Below are 13787 nucleotides of genomic sequence, written 5' to 3'. Positions count from 1 at the left end.
CTATTTCCAAACTAACTGACATCTACTCAGGGACTATCCAAGTAACAAAATAACAAACCATAGAGAGCATACCTGCTATTTCCAAACTAACTGACATCTACTCAGGGACTATCCACGTAACAAAATAACAAACCATAGAGAGCATATCTGCTATTTCCAAACTAACTGACATCTACTCAGGGTCTATCCAAGTAACAAAATAACAAACCATAGGGAGCATACCTGCTATTTTCAAAAGGTGGGGACTAAATGTGAAAAAACGATAAACCACAGGAACCATCCGGGCAATTAACTCTACCTTTTCATACAAAAGATGTAAAGGTAATGGAGGTCGGTTGTTTTCAAAAGACGTCAACACACTATGTTTGTGGATTACAACTTTTCCCAATAATTAGAAGCAATTGACCTAATATTATTGACTTAGGTTGCATTAAAAAATAAAGACAAGTCTACATTTCTACTAAAGGCTAATAAAACAAGGTTCCCTAGAGGTTGTAACCAAACTAGTTTTTGCCCCGCCCGCATTGCGGGGCAATAAGCCGAATATTTATGTCTGTATTTCGGTTACTTGTACATACTACTCATAACACGATCTAAAAAAATTATATCGAGTCAACCAGTTAAAACAAAAACACTACCATACTTTTACTAAAAAATATTAAAACGATGAAAAGACTATAATTTTAAACTGGGAGCAAAATTGTAATTTTTCAGGACAAATGACCATGTACCAGGCATGCATGGACGAATAAAAATTACACTTATGCCCGCCCGCGTTGCAAGGTGTTAAATTGAATATTTCTTGGTTTCATAACATGTATGCATCTATTTAGTTTACTTGTACATACTACTTATAACACGATCTAAAAAAATACATCGAGACAACCAATTAAACCAAAACACTACCATAGTTTTGCTAAAAAAAAATAAAACGATGACAGGTCTGTAATTTTGAGCTGGGGGTAAAATACTAATTTGTCATGACCAATGAGCGAGTATTAGACGATTGCTTGACACAATAAAAGTTACATTGAGTCAACCAAGCAAAATAAAACACTACTATAGTTTTGTAAAAAAAAAAAGTAAAATGATGGCAAGATCACAATTTTTAACTGGGGAAGAAATCGTAATTTTTGAAATGAGAAGAAAATCATAATTTTGAACAGAGGGCAAAGTCGTAATTATATTTTGAACTGGGGTCGAAATCATAATTTTGAGCTAGGGGAAAAACATAATTTTATTTTGACTTGTGGGCATAAACGTAATTTTGAGCTAGGGGCAAAAACATAATTTAATTTTAACCTGGGGGTAAAAACGTAATTTTAAACGGAGGGCGAAACCGTAATTTTAAACTGGGAATGAAATAAAAGATGGGTTTTTGAACTGAGGGCAAAAGCGTAATTTTGAGCTAGGGGCAAAATTATAATTTTATTTTGAACTGGGGGCAAAAACATAATTTTAAACGAAGGACAAAACCTTAATTTTAAACTGGGAATAAAATGAAATTAAAAATGATTTGGTCCAATAGGAAAGTACCAGGCAAGCTCTCCCTGGCACTATTCCCTCAACTTCAAAATGTATATGTAGTAGTAATAGTAATAGTAATAGTAATATAATTCTGTGTCCGTCTAGCAAAGATTTCAACTTTGTGAGCCAACCCGGTTTTGATCATCTTGTGACTTTAAAACTCTGCAAAATAAAACAAAAACTGTATGTAAAAGGTACAACGAGTTTGTAAAGAACTACAAACTTGAAAACGTCCAGACCTTCACCCTCTCGAATAGAGCCTTAGCATTCTCGTCAGTCTTGAAATGATCACGAACAGGCTGCATTACATATTAAAAACACAGATATCGTTAAACTGATGTAGATGAAATAAACTTGAAAATTTCTAACAGCAAACCTGCAAAATCCGGTTTAAGGCCTTTGATAGAGCGGGTTGTAAGTCAGCAGGCTGTACATCCCCCTTTTCGTAATCAGCGACGAGCTCGTCAAAACTTGTAAAGGTCCTGATTGGAAAACGATATACCAAGTAAACACTTATGAACACAAGTTTTTATTTATTTAATAAATGACAATATAAACCATCAAACTCACTTTTCTCCTCCGTTTTCTGCACTTCTTTCTACCCTGAACTCGTTAAACCACGGAAATACTATGTAGTTTATGTACTCAAGACACGGGTTCTTATCAACGACTTTTGGTGGACAATATGCATTGTCTATCTTCTGGATAACGTCAGCCTGTCACATTCATCATGCACCTGAAGTTAGTATTACACAACCGGAATGCATATGCAGGCAAAACTATACCTCCTCGTCTTCCATAAAGATAGCAGAAGAAGGATCAGATTTTGACATTTTCTCTTGCCCTTTCTTCAATCCAGGAAGCATGTCTGCACACAACAACAGATTATTATAACAATGACAAATCAGTTGGCAAAAGAAAGGAGGGGGCTATTATGGGTTACGTTTAGCCAAACACACACGCGCGCATATAGATATGTATATGTGTGTATCCAGGGGCGTACCCACCCTAAGCCTAGGGTGGGCGGGCGCACCCCATAAAAAAATATTTTCTAGTGTTATTTTTCGCTCGAAATCCCGACCGCACCCCTTGGAATTTTTCACCCGCACCCCTTGAAAATTTTCAACCGCCCCACTTAGAAAAAAAATAATTATTAACCACTTATTCACTTAATTATTTAATCCAATCAAAGGCCAATATGCAATCAAATTTTATTAACACAAGCCCAAACCCAATCTAAAGAAATTTGAACTAAATAAAATAACCCAAACCCATCCACCCATTCCATTTCCAAATCCCGCCCCCAAAAAAACTCCAAGCGACTTGACGCCACTGCTCACGACCTGGTGGTTTTTTTTACCGGAAAACCCAAAATTCTGGTTGGACCGACACAAGTAATCAACATTTAATATTAGGGCTTGAATGTTTAAAAATATAATTGAAAGTTACGGGCAATGGTTGAACATGATTGTTTATTTTGTTTAAGTGTTTAGTGTTGTTTTATGAACTTATAGAGCAAATTATATGTGTTAGGAACAATGAGTAAGAATGTAATGAACTTATGGCGTGTTTAGTATCTTTAGACGATATTTTGGATATATTTCAAAAAAAAAAAAAAAAAACTGTAGGGCACAATTTTAAATACGTTTATTTGTAATAATGTTTGACGTGTTTTTGATGATTTATAAATTTTAGTTTGATGTTCTTTTGTCTTACATGATCCGACCCGACCCGCTATGAACCGATATTTTTATACAGCTAGGGGCCTAAAATCTTTGAAAATATTTTGCACCCCTAGAAAAAATTCCTAGGTCCGCCACTATGTGTATCAAGAAAGTTAAAATTCTAGCTCTTACGATGCGACAATATGATAGGCTTGTTTTTCCTTTTGATATCATCACAGTACTCCCTAGCAAGTACATTCACTTTCCTTTGATCCATTCCTAACTGACAGATGTCAGCCTGTTTCACCAAACAAACAAACAAACAAGGATTAATTAACAAATCACCCACGCACCATAAAATAAATAAAAATTCAAAACATGCGCAACATTTGTTCAGATACAATCTATTTATTATGACCTTAGACATTGATTAGCCATCTATCCTAGTGAATATTCCCACTTTCCTGTGATATTACGGACATGATACCCGTGTTTATTAGGAACGCTAAATAATGCATCCTTTCCAACGTTTTGGGCATTTTTATTCTCCTCTAGAATCGTTATACACTGTGAATTCAACCATCACAACTCAATAATCTCGACTTAAAAATGAAAAGTTAGCACTCTACAAAGCGGAAGAACCTTTACGACACCAAATCCATCCCAAAGTGCAAGTCAGAACAAGCAAAACTAAGGGGGTGTTTGGGATTGCCTTTTCAACCTGATTATTTGATTATTGTGTTTTGAAATCGCAAAAATTCTATTTTGAGTGTTTGGTAAAAAATTAATAAAAAGTGATTTATTACGTTTTGTAGAGTTCAAAACGTGATAATCCATAAGTAGGTCACCCCTTGCTGCAGGAAAACGTGATAATCCAAAAACTGATTTTTTACGTTTTCACTTATTTATTTTTTTAAAATATATATACTTGCCAAACACTCAAATAGTTGATTATCTGATTATTGTGATATCAAACAACATAATCAAATCCAAACACTATCTTTCTGCAGCACGTTTTGTTACAGCTAATTATCTGATTCTGATTATTCAAAACGCATAATCTATTTTCAAAACTCAACCCCAAACACCCCCTAACTAAAACGAATTCGCATTTGAGAAGGGAAAAAAAAAAAAAAAGAGACGACGGACCTTGAGAAAAAATATGTCGGCCCACTGCATGCATGGATAAAAAATCTGAGCAGGTGTGAGATTATGGGTCTCACGTCGGCCCATGGCTTGACAGCACCTACAAACAAGCATTGATAAATATACACAAAAGCTGAGTTAACATTGAACGTGTATATGCAAATACCTTATAATCCTAGAAAGCTTGTTTCTTCCAGCAATGTCCATCACAATAGGCCAGTATTCATGCGCCCGAGAAGTAATTTCCTCAGAAGACCATAGAAACTCTACTTGACCAACCTCCTTGTATATTCATCCCGGCTGCTTTCCATACCTCAATGAGATAACGCCCAACCGTTTGAATTTTTTCTAAATCAGCATCCATTTTGTTGTTTAAGAAAGCAAACCAATCGGCTATCCAGATTTTAACTTTGCAACCAGCAGATATTAGTTTGTTGACATTTATCGTCTTCATAACACCTTGTGCTATATGCATCCTGCCAGAAGGTTCGAACCCATCATAGCAAATGGGTTGGGACTCCTCTTTGACGTGTTTTCCATTATCACCCTCGCCTGAGAATATGTAAAACAGGGGGGCTGTTCAACGACCAAACTTTGGCTCAAGCTCGAACTGGCTTGGTATTATTCAATTCAAACAAAATCAAATCAGATTTGAATACTGAATTTGTAGTAAAAATAATCTTTAATCGAACAGAAACAGAACAAAAACTTCTACTTTTTTGACACACGGTATCATACCTGATCGGCAGCCGATATTTCAAGATCCGATGGTGAAGAAGAAGATGGAACGGCAGATCGAAGACGTCTATAGTCGATATCTAGGGTTGCATTCACATCCATTCCATCAAATTTGTGAAGTTTTTATAGGTATGTTTGGCAACAAGCTTCTAGAAGCTTCTAGTAGTTTCAAGTTTTAAAGAAAAAGCTCCAGGCCCAATAAAAGTCTTGTTTGATTGCAACCAGCTTTTAGGGTTTAAATTACTTAAATAACCTACAATTCTCATCATCCCAGATTGAAGAAAGGATCAATTGCAAGTAAACACCAGGTACGCATGTTCTTTATATATTTATTTGATCGGTAATTAATTTGCTCAATTTGTATTCTTCGGTCTCATATTTCATCTTCATGCTATAATATATACATGAAACGGCGTTATCTGGATCGTTAAGGTGAATTCTACGTGTTCGAAATCGTATTTGATGTTTAATTCGTCGAATTTGTAAATGATCGTTAGTTTGTATTTAATGATTTGTTTGACTAGTTGATCCAAAAACGAATAATATGATTGTGATCTGAATATGTTATAGGGTTATAGGATGGTCACCGTCATACATATGCAATTGGCTGGGCAATTAAATAACAGAAAGGATAAGCTGTAAAAAAATGATTTTATTTGCAAAGTATTTCGTCTGTCTTCACGTAAAAGCAAAAAGATGAATGGTGAACCCTAGTTTGTTCACATAGGTGGAACCAATTTGGAAGCATAATCACTGTGATAGGGTTAGAACCGTAGGGAAGAAGAAGCTAATAATTAGGAGAAGAAGTTGTCAAATATGCTGATGATTCGATCAGCTATTGCATTCCAAATTAAGTAGCCATGGAATTACATTATTCATCCCCCCTACTAGGACATAATGACAAATAACCCCAAACAATAGAAAAGGTTCTGAACATATGCAAAAAATAAACAAAACAGACCCAAATAAATAAAAGACCAATACGAAACATATCAATACTTCCCCCTTAGCCCATTTTTTGTTCTCAAGAAGTGAGCTCGGAAAAATCTGGAAAACGCAACTTCAAGTCATCAAGGAACTCCCATGTAGCATCTTGTGTCATCTGACCTCGCCAATGTATCAACACCTTCATAGCTGCCCCTATTACCTCTTTTAACCAGTTTACCTCTTTTAACCTTAGTAGGAGGCCCAACCGCCTCCTTGAGCAACGAAACGTGAAAAACCGGATGTATGTGTGCTTCCTCTGGCAAGTCTAACCTGTATGCAACCAACCCAACCCTTTCCACGATTAAAAATGGCCTGAAATATTTAGGAGTGAGCTTCGAATGTTTGTGAACCCGCAACGAGTTTTGCATATACGGTTGAAGCTTAAGGTAAACCCATGTACCAGGTTCAAAACTCCTTTTCTACCGGTGTTTATCCGCTTGTTGTTTCATACGGTTTTGAGCTTTTAACAGTGATTGCTTCAACACCCTTACTGTCGTTTCCCGATCTTGCATCATCTCGTCTACATCTTTATCTACCGCGTCCTTAGGGATATATGGAATGTGTAAGGGAGGACGGTACCCGTAAAAAGCCTCAAATGGCGATCGCCCCAAGGACAAATGGAACGTGGTGTTATACCACCACTCCGCTAGCGCAACCCACAAGGGAGCAAAACGGAAGTTTACTCTATTAAATAATTAAAAAGTTAAGAACCTCATGTACTGTATGGGTTAAGCACATGTAATTTTATTACCAATCAATAAAAAGTTATATCTTGTTATATATTTATAAACCCTGTGTATTATAAAACCTTTGTACTAAACTGACAAAATAGACCAAACCACATGGACTAAAAATGACATTTAACTCTTTACATTATATTAATTTATATTTTGTGTACGTCTTTTGTTAATTTCAAGATAAATAATTTTGAAATCTAATAAATATTTCAAAAGGCTATATTATCTCCTATACGAATTGTTTTAATTTATATTAGATTTTATTTTATAGTTAGAATTTTAATTTTAATTAATATTAATTATAATTAAATAGGAGATAGAGATGAGAAAACTAAAAAATAGATGGCTCCAATGAATGACAAGTGTCCACAAAGTGGTTTCTTTTATTATATAGTACTAGCGGCAAGACCCATGTGCAAACACGGGTCGTTTCTTAGAAAACCATGCATAACACATTTCAAAAATATTGAGGACGGAACCGGTGGAATTTTTTTTTTTTTGGACTAAAGTGGCATTTTTCACCAAACGATAGGGACAAAACATGGCAGTTAACTCTGTTTTTTTAATATGAGGATTTGTAAATTGCTTACATGTAGAGGCCACTATAGTTTCAAATGATGTCAAAACTGAATTCAGTTATTTACAGATGTCTACTTTAAATAATGACAAAAGAGAGGTAGAAAAACAAATTACATCTTGTAATCTGTTTCAAATCATGTCAAAACTGAATTCAGTTATTTACAGATGGGCTTGAGATGCCATCCGATTCTGGTTTCACATCAGACACTTCATCGATTTTCATCTCTGAGATGTGCAAATTGTGTTCTAGATCCACATCTTTAGACGAAACTGAGTTTTCATCTGCTACCTTCTTTAGACTTTTAACTTCACCAGAATCTTCAGCTTCTTCTACACTCTCGTGTGTAACTTCTTCCTCTATAACCTACACATCAAGTTTCTCAAACGCGTTACAAATGTCTCCCACTTCTGTAGATGAGTTACCTGCATATTGTTGGTTCAATTAAATTATTGTTAGTTTAAAAAAACATATACTCATGTGTGAGTAATGATAAAATACAAACATTGATCCAAGATAGAATCAATCTTAACGGCCTTTTCAACTCCCTTCTTCCCTCTTGGAGCTGCTGACTTCTTTGGTGTGAGCAAAACACCAAATCAGTTGTAAGCAAAATAGCAAATCACTAAATCATTATTATTAAATTAGTTTTAGAAGGAGATGCAAGGGTGGCCACTCTTTTAGTGGTTCAAAAGTGTGTTTGACCAAAGTCAAACCACTGTTTTAATCCAACAGTGGTTTTAAACATGAGTTTTCTCCACAAAACACTGTTTTAACCTAACAGTGGTTTCAAACCACCGTGTTGACCCAACAGTGGTTTCAAGCACTGTTTAACCTAACAGTGGTTTCAAAACACTGTTTAACCTAAGAGTCGTTTCAAAAGTAGTTTCAAAACACTGTTTTAACCCAACAGTGGTTTCAAACACTGTTTAACCTAACAGTGGTTTTAAAACACTGTTTTAACCCTAACAGCCGTTTCAAACACTGTTTAACCTAAGATTAACCGTTAACGTTAATTCAATAGAAACTGGTATGACAAGGAATTCAAATGCTCTAAAACTTGCTTCAAACGGTCACTCTGGATATTAAGAAGATTATTATCATCGAATCCTATGGATATAGTACATGTTAAATTAGAATATAAAATTTACCTTTTCCTTTTGAAGTGTTTGCAGCTTTGTATGAAGTTCTTCAAGCTTTCTTAAAGAAAGATCAGTTTCATCCAATACTCTGTTTGACGAAGTTGCATTAATTTCTTTTTGTATTTTCTGTATTGAGTAAACTGCCATTTTGGTCCCTAAGGTTTGGTTAGTTTTGCCACTTTAGTCCAAAACTCAAACCTTTTGCATTTGGGTCCCTGTGGTTTCAGTTTTATTGCCATTTTGGTCCAAAAATGAAATCAGGTCATACTTGTCTTATAAAATCCTGCAATTTTGTCATTTTCCTCAGGGACAAATCAGGTCATATTTGTCTTATAAAATATGATATTTATTTATAAAAAAGAAATGATCATTTTGCCCCTGCGGAAAATGACAAAATAACAGGATTTTATAAGACAAATATGACATGATTTCATTTTTGGACCAAAATGGCAATAAAACTGAAACCACAGGGACCAGATGCAAAAAGTTTGAGTTTTGGACTAAAGTGGCAAAATTTACCAAACCACAGGGACCAAAATGGCAGTTTACTCTTCTGTATTTGTTCCAAGACTTCAAGAAATTGATTTCTTCTATCCGATTTTCTCTTTTTCATCTCTTCAAGTTCTGGAAGAATAGCTCTCAGTTCTGCCTTCAAGCTTATAGGGGTTTGATCAGACTGAAAAGTAATACATATTTAAAACACAAATATGTCAAAATAGTTTTTATGCAACAATAATCTAATCATTTGAAGTTGAAGAAAATCAATTTAGGAAGCTTTATTCATTAAAATGCAATACCTTTATCAGACTCTCTTACATTTGATTTCGACCTCTTCCTCTCGAGTTTGCGAATTGTATTCGTGAGTTCCTTAACAGTTTGCTTTAGTTCTGATATCTCAGCATTCATTTCAAGTGAATCCGACATCATACAGGCTAAATCGTGTTGCAACCTCGACACATCGCTCTCGAGTTCTGCCAACAATAATCTAATCATTTGAAGTTGAATAAAATCAATTTAAGAGGCTTTATTCATTAAAATGCAATACCTTTAGCAGACTTTGTCACTATTTGGATTCGTATCATCAAATTAGATGACACTTAAGAATTCAAATATGCAACTTATTATCGAAGGGTAAATAAGTTTAACGTAATCTGTATCGAGTCCTTTGTTTGAAAAATTACTGACTGTTAGCGATCATAAATCAGCAGAGCTAAGAATTCTTAAACATTACCTGCTCAAAGTATTTTTCTAGTTCCTCTTTTCCGCCGGCCGGCATCATCATTCCCGGAATTTGGTAACCGGTTGGCCAATTTTGATTCGGTAAATTTGTACCAACAGGCAGTGGTTGTTGCCAGTTTCCGGAAAATTTAGGCAATCCACCTGATTTAGCGGCAGCTGCGATAATTAAGGATTGTTGTTGTGCCAGCATGGCAAGCTGCTGCTGATGATGAAGAATATATGATGTGGTTGTATTACCCTGCTAACATATAAAATAACCTATATCTTATTTGAAAACGGATACAATATTAAGGAAAATAAATATTAATCTTACCTTCGCGAAAAGGCTCATAATATCGCTTTTAACATCCTTCTGAGGCTTTTCTGATGCGTTGTTTTGTGAAACTGGAGGTGGATCTTTGAATAAATCCTGAATTTCAGAAGCGGATTTGGACTTGTTAGGTTTTAAAGCACTTGTTGTATCTGTTTCTGATGTTTCGCCAACAGCTGCAAGATGATGAAACTAGGGGTGTAAACGAGCCGAGCCGAGCCCGAGCCCGACTAGGCTCGAGCTCGGCTCGTGATGTTTTTATGAAGCTCGAGCTCGAGCTCGGCTCGGTTCGAGCCTACTTCTCTGAGCTCGAGCTCGGCTCGCGAGTAAAACCCAAAGCTCGAGCTCGGCTCGGCTTGGCTCGAGCCATTTCGAGAACAACATCAAACGAGCTAAAAGTTCGGCTCGAGCTCGTTTCAACAGCGATTAAGCGAGCCGCTCGGCTCGAGCTCGGCTCACCAATGTTATCATCATCATTATTATATTATATATATAAAAAACTAAAATTTTGTTTAGGCTCGTTTGGGCTCGCGAGCCTAAACGAGGTATGTATTTCAGGCTCGAGCTCGGGCTCGATAACTAAACGAGCTCTATTTCAGGCTCGAGCTCGGGCTCGTTAAGGCTCGACTCGTTCGAGCTTTTAACCGAGCCGATCACGAGTAGCTCTCGAGCCTCTGGGCTTGTTTACACCCCTAGATGAAACTAATGTCATTTGACCTGTTTCATGTATGAGCAAATTTCAGTTTTACCCAATTGAGACACTAAGAAGATGTAACCTGAATCGACCCACGTATAGTAAACGTGCTGAAATGGCCACCTATAGAAAAGTTAGAAGTTCAAAATACCTTATTTTCCATGTTATTTGACCCATTTCATTTGAAGCTAGTTTTTAATTACCATATGTTAAAAAGAAAGAAATCATAACCTGAGACTTATTAATACACATTAAATTACATCTTAGGGTAACTCGGGACGTACATTCGAATCCTGCCCATAAATGATCTACAGGAGTTGCTTTTGAACCATTCTTAACAGGATCAACGTCCATAGAAAGCATGTCGAAAAGATCAGTAGCAACCTCCACTTTAGGAGAGACCACTTCAGCAGCCTCGTTCACATTATCAATAGATACGACTGCTGACTCGGCTTTCCGTACCACCTGTTAAAGTTTTTGAATACGTAAATGTAAGTCGATTTATACTCTCTTTGGTCATAATACAGCTTTACAGAATGCTACTTCATCTTATAAAGCAAATGAAATACAACCGAAATCGATACATTCATAAATAAAGGAGTAGAAATACACAAACTTAACATACGGGTTCCAACGCTTTTGGAGGCACAGGGAGACTGATTTTTGTAGTAAAAATGTTGCTCTTTGTACTTTGTGTCTTAAAGGAGTGAAATCTCTTCTTATTATCAGATGTAGAGGATTCATGTTCTTGCCATTGTGTAGAGGCTTTATTTTCTTGAAATCTAGAAGGTGAAATTGGTCTTTGATCTCTAGCAGCCCATCTTTTTTCTCCATACCTTCGAACAAAAGTAAACGATGCAAGCTTTTGCGCTTTACAATTCTTTGATAGTCCCTTTCCAACCTGCAAAAATAAGAAAAAAAAATCCATAAGTCATCTAATTAATAATTTATTATATTATTTGTTTGTGTTCTGTTGGTTTGAAACTTTGAATGTACCTTGGCGGCTCTTGTTCTTGCTCTGGCCTAACACGATATAGCGGATTCATGTTTATCAACATCGAAAAACGATATGGAACTCCTTTGGAGTTCTGCATAATCCAATACTCGCAACCTAAAACAGACAAAGAGTCTATAATTAGCAACATTAAAGATCCTGAAAAAAATGTTGAATAAATCAAAGTAGTCCAACATGTCAAACTTTTAAATACTAACCAGATTTGTTCAATTAGAACTGCACAATCAGCCAGCTTTCGTTGTGTTCGAAAGCTTTTATACACTTTTTGTAACTTGGTAGCTGCCTCATGTTTGGGGCTTAATTCGGGCCGGTCTTGAATATCCTGAAACAACAATTAATTATTTTAGACCCATACAAGTTTAACACAGCCTATGAGTCTTGAATATCCTGTAACAACAATTCATTATTTTAGAATCAAATAAGATTTGTCAATGGGCTATTAGATCAAACAATTCCAAGCACACCCATTAAACAAATGATAGAAATTGGTGGGATATTTGAGAGAGAGAGAGAGAAAGTGGTGATTGAACAGAGGGAGAGTAATTGATTGAAGAAGAGAGTATCTTATATATCTATGGTTTGAAAATGATAGGCAGAGCTTTGCCATTTGTATGTGGGCAGAGCTTTGCCTTTTGTAAATGGGTAAATTTTTGGCATCAGACCTTTGAGATTTGGATGCGGGCCAGAGTTTTGAGTTTTAAAGTGTTTTAATATTAAACTTTATGATGTCACTATGGCTCTTCTATGGCTGCCACCTCATCGTTGATGACTTAAGAAAAGCATTGTTGGACAGCCTCTATGGCTGGCACATAAGCTTTTCTTATGTCATTGAGGATTCTGCTTTTATAGAAAATATAAATAGATTTACAGGATTAGGATCAAATACAAAGGTTCTTAATTGTAAGAAGGGTACAAAAGCTTCTAAAACAAACCCACTACACCAAAAAATAAATAAATAAACACCCACCACCACCCAAAAACCTAACCCCCCCCCCCCAAAAAAAAAAAAAAAAAACAAATTGTTCTTTTTTGTTTTTTTTTTTCAAGAAGGGATGGAGGGTTTAGGTTTTTGGGTGGTGGTGGGTGTTTAGAATTTTTTTAGGGTTTTTTTTTTTTTTTTTTTTTTTTGAGAGGGGGGGGGGCTAAAAAATAGGTTTTAGCTTATTGAGCACTTGTAATTCTATAAATCATTCTTACACTTTTTACAATTACGAGTCTTTGTAAAATAACTTAACCCTTAATTTACAACCATATATTGTAAATAGAGAAAGACTGCTATATTTCGTTTTAGTTTGTAATATATATGGTTTAGGAAGATGAAATTATGTAACATATATGGTTTAGGAGGAGAAAATATGTAATTGATTTTCAGTATTGGGTAAATATGTAATGAGGGATATTGGATTTAAATATTTCCAACTTTCACCAATTGGCTGATAACACTCCAAACTTTCGAGCACTCTCAACTTTCAACTTATTGGCTAATAACACTCCCTAACTAACTTCACCTTAACCGAGTTAGCTAATATCAGCTGCCATGTCATCAAAAATGCCACGTCATCAAAAAATGACACGTCATATGCCACATCAGCCGCCACATCATCAAAAATGCCACATCAACTGACACGTCAGCAAAAAGGGCCACATCGGATGCCACATCAACAAAAACTAACTGGTTAAGGTTCAGTTAGTTGGGGAGTGTTATCGGCCAATAAGTTGAAAGTTGGGAGTGCTGGTGTACAAATCGAAAGTTGGGAGTATTATCAGCCAATTGGTGAAAGTTGAGGTTATTTAAATCTAATATCCCATGTAATGAATGATCTTTGAAAAGGGATATATGTAATTTTTATTCGCGAGTGCTCGCTCGTTGGTTCTGACAAATTATAGTTTTGTCCCCAACTTAAAATTACAATCTTACGATCACTTTATTTTTTATTTTCTAACAAAACCATAACAATGTTTTATTTTAATTGGTTGATAAATATTTAGGTTATCTCACATCACATGTAGC

General features: G+C 35.7%; 1 pseudogene; it reads right to left on the bottom strand.

Annotated features, from left to right (window-relative positions):
* Positions 1-1632: 1632 nt before the first annotated feature.
* LOC110942574 lies at positions 1633-12311 on the bottom strand (annotated as a pseudogene).
* Positions 12312-13787: the final 1476 nt, after the last annotated feature.

Source organism: Helianthus annuus, chromosome 5 (assembly GCF_002127325.2).
Source record: "Helianthus annuus cultivar XRQ/B chromosome 5, HanXRQr2.0-SUNRISE, whole genome shotgun sequence".
NCBI classification, from domain to species: domain Eukaryota; kingdom Viridiplantae; phylum Streptophyta; class Magnoliopsida; order Asterales; family Asteraceae; genus Helianthus; species Helianthus annuus.
This window is presented reverse-complemented; position numbering and strand designations above follow the sequence as displayed.